The following is a 12,243-nucleotide window of genomic DNA, read 5'->3' as shown; positions in this document are numbered from 1 at the left end:
ACCTGCGGGTGGCCCCCAGCGGCGGAAGTCGGGCGTTTACAGGCAGAAGTAACAGAATGTCGAGAGACTCCTAGTCCCACCCTCTAAACCCTCTTTACTCTTCAGCCTCTCCTACTCCTCCTGCGCGGAGCCTCTAGGCCGCTTGCCCTAGTACCAGATCTCCCTTGCTCAATGAGTCCACTTGGTGGTACGACGACCCCCATAACCCTAAGTCAGCACATTTTCTTTTATTTATTTTTATTTTTAATATATATATGGTTTTTGTTTTTTTTTTTGTAGGGACGGAGTCTCTCTCTGTCGCCAGACTGGAGTACAGTGGCACGATCTCAGCCCACTGCAACCTCCGTCTCCCAGGCTGAAGCGATTCTCCTGCCTCAGCCCCCCGAGTAGCTGGGATTACAGGCGCCCGCCACCACGCCCAGCCAATTTTTGTATTTTTAGTAGAGACGGCTTTCACCATGTTGGCCAGGCTGGTCTCCAACTCCTGACCTCAGGTGATCCGCCCGCTTCGGCCTCCCAAAGTGCTGGGATTACAGGCGTGAGCCACCGCGCATGGCTCACATTTTCTTTTTTTTTTTTTTTTTTTTTGAGACGGAGTCTCGCTCTTTCACCCAGGCTGGAGTGCAGTGGCGCGATCTCGGCTCACTGCAGGCTCCGCCCCCTGGGGTTCACGCCATTCTCCTGCCTCAGCCTCCCGCGTAGCTGGGACTACAGGCGCCTGCCACCTCGCCCGGCTAATTTTTTTTGTATTTTTAGTAGAGACGGGGTTTCACCGTGTTAGCCAGGATGGTCTCGATCTCCTGACCTCGTGATCCGCCCGCCTCGGCCTCCCAAAGTGCTGGGATTACAGGCGTGAGCCACCGCGCCCGGCCTCTCACATTTTCTTTTAGAAGAGGTCATTCTCTCTGCTCCAGTCCGTTTTCTACACTGCTGCCAGTAGGAAACTTTCTAAAAACCCAGATTTTGCCACTCCTGTCCTCAAACATTTTTAATGGCTCCACATCATCTACGAGATAAAGTCCAAAATCCTTCAGGAAGAAAGCATAGTATTGTGGTTAAAAATACAGCCATAGACATTTATCTAAAGGAAAGGACATAATTCAACCTGAGGAAGCCGATTTAGGAAAAAAAAAACAAAAAACAAAAAGGAAATCAGTACATCCAAGAGACGTCTGCACTCCATATTTATGCACCCCCATATTTATTGCGGCACTACTTACAGTAGCCAAAATAGGAAATCAATCTCCGTGTCCAACAACAGATGAATAAAGGAAATAGGGTGTATATACACAATGGAATACTTTTCAGCCATTAGAAAGAACAAAATCCTGTCATTTGCAGCAACATGGATGGAACTGGAGGACATGTTAACTGACTTAAGCCACGAACAGAAAGTTAAACACTGCATGTTCTCACTCATATGTGGATGCTTTTAAAAAGTTGATTTAATAGAAGTGAAAAATAGAACAGATGATACTGGAGGCTGGGAAGAGCAGGGGGAAGGAAGGGACAGGGAAAGATTTGTTAAAAGACACAAAACTGTGGCTCACACCTGTAATCCCAGCACTTTGGGAGGCCGAGGGGGGTGGATCATGAGGTCAGGAGTTCACAACCAGCCTGGCCAAGATGGTGAAACCCCATCTCTACTAAAAATACAAAAATTAGCTGGTCATGGTGGTGGGCGCCTGTTATCCCAGCTACTCGGGAGGCTGAGGCAGAGAATTGTTTGAACTCGGGAGGCAGAGGTTGCAGTGAGCCGAGATCGCGCCATTCGTACTCCAGCCTGGGAAACAGAGCAAGACTCCGTCTCAAAAAAAAAAAAAAAGACAAAATTGGGCCTGGCACAGTGGCTCACACCTGTAATCCCAGCACTTTGGGAGGCTGAAGTGGGCAGATCCCGAGGTCAAGAGATTGTGACCATCCTGGCCAACATGGTGAAACCCCGTCTCCACTACAAATACAAAAATTAGCTGGGTGTGGTGGTGCACACCTGTAGTCCCAGCTACTCGGGAAGCTGAGGCAGGAGAATCGCTTGAACTCGGAAGGCAGAGGTTGCAGTGAGCTAAGATTGTGCCACTGCACTCCAGCCTGGCAACAGAGCAAGACTCCATCTCAAAAGAAAAAAAAAAAAAGACATAAAATTACAATTTTTTTTGAGACAGGGTCTCTGTTGCCCAGGCTGGAGTGCAGCAGCAGGATCATGGCTCACTGCCTCCTTGACCTCCTGGGCTCAAGCTGTCCTCCCACCTTGGCTTCCCAAAGTGCTAGGATTACAGCCGTGAGCCACCACACCGGCCCCCAGTTACATTTGTTTGTTCGTTTGTTTGTTTGTTTGAGATAGGATCTCACTCTTGTCACCCAGGCTGGAATACAGTGATGCAATCACTGCTCACTGCAGTCTCCACCTCCTGGGTTCAAGTGATCATCACACCTCAGCCTCCCGGGTAGCTGAAACTACAGGCTCATGTCACCACACCTGGCTAATTTTTTGTACCTTTTTGTGGAGATGAGATTTCATCATGTTGCCCACGGTGATCACCTGGGCTCAAGTAATCCCCACTCCTCAGCCTCTCAATGTGCTGGGATTACAGGCGTGAGCCACCTCACTTGGCCCCAAATTACATTTAGATAGGAGGAATAAATTCTAGTGTTCTTGGCCGGGTGCGGTGGCTCACACCTCTAATCCCAACACTTTGGGAGGCTGAAGTGGGCAGATCACCTGAGATAGGAGTTTGAGACTAGCCTGGCCAACATGGCGAAACCCCATCTCTACTAAAAATACAAAAATTAGCCAGGCATGTTGGCGGGTGCCTGTTATCCCACCTACTTGGAGGCAGAGGCAGGAGAATCATTTGAACCCCGGAGGTGGAGGTTGCAGTGAACCAAGATCGCGCCATTGCACTCCAGCCTGGGCAACAAGAGTGAGACTCCATCTCAAAAAAAAAAAAAAATTCTAGTGTTCTATATCACTGGGGGATAACTATGATTAACAATAATATATATTGTCAAATAGCTAGAAGAAGGATATGGAATGTTTGTGCTGGAAACAAATAAATTATATATTTGTGAGGCCAGGCACGGTGGCTCACGCCTGTAATCCCAGCACTTTGGGAGGTTAAGGTGGGCAGATTATTTGAGGTCAGTAGTTCAAGACAAGCCTGACTGACATGGTGAAACCTTGTCTTTACTAAAACGTACACAAATTGGCCAGGAGTGGTGGCAGGTGCCTGTAGTTTCAGTTACTTAGGAGGCTGAGGCATGAGAATCACTTGAAACCGGGAGGTGGAGGTCATAGTGAGCCGACATCATACCACTGCACTCCAGCTTGGACGACAGAGCGAGACACCATCTCAAAATAAATAAATAAATAAATGATACATTTTTTAGATGTATGCTAATTATCCTGAGCTGATCACTAAACATTTTATGTATTGAAACATCACTATGTGCCCCATAAATATGTACAATTATGTGCCAATTAAAAATTAAAATAAAATAAAACAACAACAAAAAGAGAACACAGCTTTAGAGCCAGCCAGACCTGAATTTGAGTGTGAGCTTTAAGATCTTTTAGCTGTATGATTTTGGACAAGTTGCTTTACTTCTCTGAATCTCAGTTTTCTCATCTGCAAAGTGGGACTGATAATAATATCTATCTTTTAAGGTTGTAGAAGATTAAGAGATATAATTCTTGGCCAGGTGCTGTGGCTCACGCCTATAATCCCAGCACTTTGGGAGGCCGAGGTGGGTAGATCACAAGGTCGGTAGATCACAAGGTCAGTAGTTCGAGACCAGCGTGGCCAGTATGGTGAAACCCCATCTCTACTGAAAATATAAAAATCAGCCGGGCATGGTGGCGGGCGCCTGTAGTCCCAGCTAGTCGAGAGGCTGAGGCAGGAGAATAGCTTGAACCCAGGAGACAGAGGTTGCAGTGAGCCAAGATAGCACCACTGAACTCCAGCCTGGGCGACAGAGCAAGATTCCGTTTCAAAAAAAAAAAGACACAGAGAGATAGTTCTTGTCAACTGCTTAGCACAGTGTTTAGTAAGTGCATAGTAAATGTGTAGTAGGTGGTAACTACTACATGGCCTTCAGTATTCAGATCCTTCATAATTTAGCCTCTGAAGGGGTGGCCTGCCCCTCCACACCTGTGGGTGCTTCTCGTTAGGTGGGACGAAAGACTTGAGAAAAGGAATAAGACACAGAGACAAAGTGTAGAGAAAGAAAAGCGGGGCCCAGGGGACCGGTGCTGTGCTTCCAGAGGACCCACACCGGCACCGGCCTCTGAGTTCCCTTAGTATTTATTGATAATTATCTTTACCATCACCGGTGCTGTGCTTTGAAATGTATATGCGAACATCTCCATAAACCTTTTAGCAGTATTGCTCCATCCATCGCCCAGGGACGGGCAGGAGATGAATGTTTTTCTTTTTCTCTAGATTTAAGAGAATGGTGATGACCTTTAACCATAAGCAGCCTTTAGGCACTTGTTTAACAAAGCACATCTGCACCGCCCAAAGTCCCTTTAACCTTAAGTCACCACAGCACATGTCTCTTGCAAGGACAAGGTTGGGGGTAGGGTCACAGATTAACAGCATCTCAAATACAGAACTAAATGGAGTCTCTTATGTCTACTTCCTTCTATATAGACACAGTAACAGGCTGATCTCTCTTTCTTTTCCCCACATTTCCCCCTTTTCTTTTCAACAAAACTACCATTGTCATTATGATACCGAGATTACATACTTCACAAGGTAATCGAATATTATAAAGCAAGTGGAGGCAGGATGAGTTCACAGGGCGGTGTTAAAATTGAAATTAAAATTGCCAACGAAATTTTTGGGCACGCATAGTCATTGATAACATTTTATCAGGAAATAGGGTTTGAGAGCAGACAACCTGACTGGCCAAAATTTATTAGGTGGGAATTTCCTCATCCTAATAAGCCTGGGAGCACTACAGGAGGCCGGGGCTTATTTCATCCCTTCGGCTTCAACCGTAAAAGGCGGCACGACTCCAAGGGGGTCGTTTATAGGCCTACCCTTAGAGCGCATTCTCTTTCTCAGGGATATTCCTTGCTGAGAAAAAGAATTCAGCGATATCTCTCCTACTTGTGTGCAAAAGGAGAAAAGATATGGCTCTGTTCCGTCCGGCTCACCGGCGGCCAGTTCAAGGTTACCTCCCTTGTTTCCTGAACACCACTGTTATCTCGTTCTTTTTTCAAGATGCCCAGTTTTCGTATTGTTCAAACACACGTCCTCTACAAACAATTTGTGTAGTTAAGGCAATTATCACAGGGTCCTGAGGTGACATATATCCTCCTCAGCGTACAAAGAAGATGATGGGATTAAGAGATTAAAGTAAAGACATAAGAAATTACAAAAGTATAAATTTTGGAGAACTAATAAAATGTCCGTGAAATCTTCATATGTTATGTTTTTCTGCTGTGGCTTCAGCCAGTCCTTCAGTTCAAGGTCCCTGACTTTCCGCAACATTCTCCCTCCCTTTCCCTCTATATAAATGTGCCATGGCGATGAAGGCTTGTTCGTTCTCTCGATTTTGGCGCAGGATTCTTCGACTGGTCCGGCACACTAAAAACAAACCGATTAAACAGAGACACATAATTCCAAAATTTACTGCAGTAGAGTTTCCAATAGACTTAATCCAAGTCGTGGGGTTTAATTCATAAAGATTTTTTGCCACTTGATCTAACGCCTCAGCTCCAGGCACAATATTTAAGTGACTCTGAGAGGCTTCAAAATTTTGTTCTTTTAATTTAGAAATGTCTAAAGTGAGATTATCTTCTCTTCCCTGTAAATGGCGTCTTACCATGTCCCAGTGATGTCTAGACTCATTATAAACTTGGGGTGTAATACAAAAATCTGACGTATTCCAGCCACACTGTAACTGGAAACGATGTTCCAAGCTCATGAGCCTATCTCCCATCCAAATGACAGTTTGTCTAAGGTCATTAATTTGATTAGCCAATTTTTGATCGATACCAGATTGTGAATTCCACAACCTTGTGGAATTCTTTTGCCAATTGTCAACAAAGCTTACTGTCTGAACAGAAGAGTGCAATGCGACTCCTGCCACAGCGGCTGTAGCTGTGACTGCAATTAATCCCATAATCACTGCAATTAAAGTAAAAATGAATCTTTTGGATCTATTTAAAATGCCTTTTAATACTTCAGTCAAAATATGAATGGATGGCGAGGCCTCCCATGGTCGATCCATGGACACAGGGATCCACACGCCTTCTCTTGCTCTCACAAGCAGAATACGGTGCTGCCAATCAAAAGTTGAATCAATGCAAGTAAACAATCTGCAATTTTCACATGTTATAGTTTGGGAGTCTGGTTTAATAACTACATTTCCTATGACTAACATATAAGGAGGTTTTACACAACTTAGTAAAGGAACTGTTAGACTGGAATTTAGGTTGATAGAGTAAAATGCTTTATAATCTCTTGTTTCTATAGTTTGGTTCCCAGACCAAATTCTAAGGTGGTATGAAGCCACAGTAAGCCTCCATAATTCTGGATGTTCAGGACCAAAAACCGGACTTATTATTTTTGGTCTTGGAGTGGAGGTTCCCTTTTCTCCCCATTTCCAAGGGTAGAAAGACTGAAATTTTTTGTGCCTATGTTTGTCTAAATTTTCTGTTAAGTCACTATCAACAGTTGGACTCACTAGTGCACTGGGACAGAATTGAGTTTGTCCTGTGCAATCGTGGTAGAATTGACCTCGAGGTGCCCAATCTATAACAGTTCCAAATGTGTTGTTTTGTAAAATCACGGCACTATCGGCCACACATTCTTCCCAAACTAAATCTTTTTTTTCTATGGAAATCTCCTTGGGGCAAGGTTTTCCTTTTGGCCTAAATTTTAATGATCTTTGATAAGAGAAGTCTTGTATATAGTTTACCTGTGGTTTGAGTGACATACCGCTTACCATATGATAAGTAAATCTACTGGTGGGATTGAGAGTAGGTACTTCTACCAACCAATTTTGGATAGCAGGCATTAAACATCCTGGTGCTCTCCCGAGACATATAGGAGGATAACGATACCCAATGGAAATATTTATCATCATTCCTTCTTCCTCCGGTTTTGCAGGGCAACGATCATCTGTGGGACCAGCTACCCACACACTATTATTAACATATACTTCAATAGGATTATCCATCCAAGTGACTGCCCGAATTAAGGGCGGGAAAGGCACATAGGCCCAGTAGGTATAATTAGCTGCAGCTGCTCCTGCAGGCATGGGGAGACTTACCACCGTTGATACAACCATTAAAGCTGCAAACAGCATTTTTTCTGAGGTTTGTGTCACCTTTGTGCTAGCTAGGTTTTTTCTAGCTAACAGTGTCAGCTTCTTTAACTGTGCCCAGGTTGGCAGCTCCGCCTTCTTGGTGCGTGGTGACTTCATCTGTTTTTCTAATATCACCACTTGATTCATCCTGCGAGTCAATGGTGTCCGATTGCGGTGTTTCCGTCTCCGTGGAGGCGCTTTTCTTTGCATCTCCGATGGGTTCATTGTAGAACTTCAAATGTCTAGTGGGTATCCAAACAGGAAGCTGATTTTCTCCTGGTGAAACACAAGCAAAACCTCTTCCCCAGGTTATCACCTTCCCTATCTCCCATGTCCTATTTTTGTTGTCTTTCCACCAAATCAGTTTTCCTTCATGTGGACTGTTCTTTTTACCCGTAAGATGTTGTTCTGCAGAAGTAGTAGTCTGATTTCTATAAATGTTTAAAAAATTTAAAGTATAGAGTGCTAGATTAAGCTGCATCTGAGGAGAGGTACACTCCTTACTGTCTCCCCCTTTTTTTTGTTTAACTAACTGAGTTTTGAGTGTTCTATTAGTTCTTTCAACTATGGCCTGTCCTTGGGAATTATAAAGAATTCCTGTTGTATGTGTAATATTCCACTGATTTAAGAATTTTTGGAAAGCTTTACTACAATAACCTGGCCCATTGTCAGTTTTAATTTTTTCTGGAACTCCCATCACAGCAAAACAAGATAATAAATGTTTTTTAACATGGGAAGTACTTTCTCCTGTCTGGCATGTTGCCCATATGAAATGTGAATAAGTATCAACTGTTACATGAACATATGATAATTTTCCAAATGAAGGTACATGGGTAACATCCATTTGCCATAATGCGTTAGGACACAGACCTCTGGGATTAACTCCTGCCTCTTGGGTGGGCAGGTGTAGTACTTGACACTGGGTACAATGTTGTACAATATTTTTTGCCTGTTTCCACGTGACATCAAATTTGTTTTTTAACCCTGCTGCATTTACATGAGTCAAAGCATGAAGTTCTTGTGCTTTTATGAATGCAGAGGATACCAGTAAGTCAGCTTTTTCATTTGCTTCAGTTAAAGGTCCTGGTAAATTAGTATGTGCTCGAATATGAGTAATATAAAATGGGAAATTCCTTTTTCTTACAGTTTGTTGTAACAAATTGAACAGCTGGTTTAACTGATCATCCATGCTATATTTAATTAGAGCTGTCTCAACATCCCTTGTAGCCTGTACTACATATGCAGAATCTGATATAATATTAACAGGTTGATTAAAATCTTCTAACACTGTAATGACTGCAAACAACTCTGCCCTCTGAGCTGATTGATATTGAGTTTTGATTACTCGCTCCTTTGGCCCTGTGTAAGCCGCTTTTCCATTGCTGGAACCATCAGTAAATACTGTCAGAGCATTTTCTAAAGGTTCATGTCTGGTAATTTTAGGTAAGATCCAAGTAGTCAATTTTAAAAACTGGAAGATTTTTGTTTTTGGGTAATGATTATCAATAATTACCACAAAATCAGCAAGGCCAATTTGCCATGCACCAGAATTGATAAAGGCTTGTTTAACTTGTTCCTTGGTTAAAGGAAAAATTATTTTGTCTGGGTCGTTACCACACAATTTTATTATTCGTAATCTTGTCTGACCAATTAATGTAGCTATTTGGTCCGAGTACAATGTAAAAGTCTTAATTGTACTGTGAGGAAGGAATGACCACTCCACAAGATCAGTATTTTGAACAATGATGCCTGTTGGAGAATGTGCAGTGGCAAAAATTAAAAGTTGGAGTGGAGCTAAAGAATCTATTCTATTTATTTGCGCTGACTGAATTTTTCCTTCCACTAATTTAATTTCTTTTGTTGCCTCTGGGGTTAATATTCTTTTACTATTTAAGTCTGGATCTCCTCTTAGGATAGAGAACAAATTTGACATGGCATAGGTAGGAATGCCTAGAGTTGGCCGAATCCAATTAATATCGCCTAACAATTTTTGAAAATCATTTAGTGTTTTTAACGTGTCTTTTCTTATTTCTATTTTTTGTGGCTTAATTTTTCTATTTTCTATTTGCATCCCCAAATAATGAAAAGGATCAGAGGTTTGGATCTTATCAGATGCTATTGTTAGTCCTGCGTTGGCAACCTCTGCTTGCAGAAATGTGTAACAGTCAATTAATTTGTCTCTTGTTTCTGCAGCACATAAAATATCATCAACATAGTGAATGATATAACAATCTGAAAATTTGTCTCTAACTGGTTGAAGGACTTGACCTACGAAAGTTTGACAAATAGTTGGACTATTAAGCATTCCCTGAGGTAATACTTTCCACTGAAACCTGGTGGCTGGTTCTTTATTATTTATGGCTGGTATAGTAAAGGCAAATTTTTCACAATCTTGCTCTGCCAGAGGAATGGTAAAAAAGCAATCCTTAAGATCAATTATAATTAAAGGCCAGTCTTTTGGGATCATGGCCGGAGAGGGCAATCCAGGTTGGAGAGGCCCCATGGGTTGAATTACAGCGTTTATGGCTCTTAAGTCCATTAACATACGCCATTTGCCTGACTTTTTCTGAATTACAAATACAGGAGAATTCCAGGGTGAGAATGAAGGCTCAATGTGTCCCTTTTCTAATTGTTCCTTTGCTAATAAGTGTAAAGCCTCCAGTTTTTGCTTTGGTAGCGGCCACTGATTTACCCATACCGGTTTTTCTGCTTTCCAAGTTAATGGAATGGGTTTAGGAGGCTCTACAGTGGCCGCCCCTAAAAAGGATACCCTATTCCTTTTCTTTGTTGATTTTTCTTAGTCTCAATTGGGACTTTAATGCCATTTTCATTTTTTCCTAATTCCTTCCCTGGTATATATCCCATCTTAGTCATGATTATTTGACTCATGGGGCTGTATAATGGAGCGGGCATAATGATTTCTGCACCCCATTGTTGTAACAAATCTCGACCCCATAGATTAACAGGAATTGAAGTAATCATTGGCTGAACAGTACTTTCTTGATTATCTGGCCCTAAACAATGTAAAATAATTGTACTTTCATACACTTCTGAAGCTGTGCCTACGCCGACAAGTCTTGTTACAGCCTTTTGTTTAGGCCAATTTTTTGGCCACTGATTTAAAGCAATTACAGAGATATCTGCTCCTGTGATTGCCTGAGCCATAAGCATAGCTTTATGCATAGCTCCTCCAATTCCATCGCATGCTTTAACATACTCTGAGATTACATCTGATCCTGCGGGAACCCTTCCTTTTAATGGCTTAATGGCTGATTGACAATCCGGATTGGCATTTTCATATGCCATCAACTCCACTATGACTTTACGGGCATTCTCATCGGTAATTGACTTTTGAGCAGCATCTTGAAGTCTTGCTACAAAATCAGGGTATGGCTCTTTAGAGCCTTGTCTTATTGTATTAAAGGAAAGGCAGGCGGTTCCTGGGTCTTGGATTTTCTCCCAGGCCCTAAGGCAGATAGCCCTGATTTGCTCAATGGCCTCATTTGTCATTATTGCTTGTTGGTCAACAGTGCTCCAATTTTGACCTATTCCTAATAGTTGATCTGCATCTATGTTAATTGGAGGATTGGCAGTCCTATTTTTTCGGACCTGTACTTGTGCCCCATCAATCCACCACGTCTTAAATTGTAAAAATTGAGAGGGTGAGAGTGATGATTTTGCCAGAATCTCCCAATCATAAGGAATGAGTCTATGTCCATGAGCAATGGAATCTAATAATGTTCTCATGTAAGGAGAGTTGGGTCCATACTGTTTTACTCCTTCTTTCATCTCTTTTAGCATATTTATAGAAAAGGACTGATATCTGGCTTCAGCTACGGGAGGCTCTCCCTCTTGGGCCCCTTCTCCAGGTGGCCTTGCTTCTAATATTACTGGGAATTGCCAAGCCTCAATATCTCCCTGTTTTCTTGCCTCATCAATAATTTTATGTATTGCACTACCCTGTGTACTAGGCGGTGCTGTAGGATTAAGTCTCATGGTGGGCGGCTGAGGATATGGCACCCTGCCCTGTGGCACTGGAAATGCTCCTGGCTGTCCATACAGATTTTCTGGAGGCTGCCGATACTGCAGTTCAGCTGGCGGCCAGTATTGATAGGCTACTGGCGGCTGGATCTTACTTTCTACCTGCTGATATTGTGGACACTGTATTTGGATTGGCATTGCCGTGACAGAGACTCTATCTTTTTCTACTTGATCTTTTTTTGGAGTTTGTACTTGTTTAACCTGCATTTGAGGTTCTAAGGTTGCAGGCATCTGAGCTGTTGTAAGAGGAGTTGGCCCTCGTGGTTTAGACTCTGATGGCTCTGTCAATTCTGGATCTTTTTCCTCTAATTTTAACGTTTCAGGATATATTACCTCCTGTAATTGATTATTGTCAACATTTTGCGTTGACCGAGCCATTACCGGCTCTGCTACACATTTACAGTGTGAACTTTCTTTTCTTTTCCGGGACTCTATCCCTGCCTCTTTTTCACAATCTACTGCACAGCTTTTAGGGACATCGAAAACTGGAACGCTAACTTCTTCTGTTTGCAGCGGTTCTAAAGCTACTTTAATAATGACCCAATCATTCCATACTGTAAGTGGAATGATTTTACCTTCCCTACTTGCTTGTTTTAATTCTTTGCCAATTTTTTCCCAATCTTTTAGATCTAAAGTTCCCTGTTCTGGAAACCATGGACAAAACTGTTCTATTGTTTGAAAGAGCGTATTTAGATTTTTGGTAGACACTTTAACTCCCCCTCTTTTTAAGAGAATTTTTATAAAGCTGCGATAAGAGGCATATTTACTTTTAGTTTGCCCCATTGTTACCCTAGGTTCTTCCGAGCGCACAAGCTTACCGCAAGGCTGACTGTAGACGTACTCGGGAGTCTCTCGTCGACTTGTCCTCAATGACCACGCTCCAGC

This window comes from Hylobates moloch, unplaced genomic scaffold, assembly GCF_009828535.3.
Source record: "Hylobates moloch isolate HMO894 unplaced genomic scaffold, HMol_V3 SCAFFOLD_5, whole genome shotgun sequence".
NCBI lineage: Eukaryota > Metazoa > Chordata > Mammalia > Primates > Hylobatidae > Hylobates > Hylobates moloch.
Note: the sequence above shows the minus strand (reverse complement) of the source record.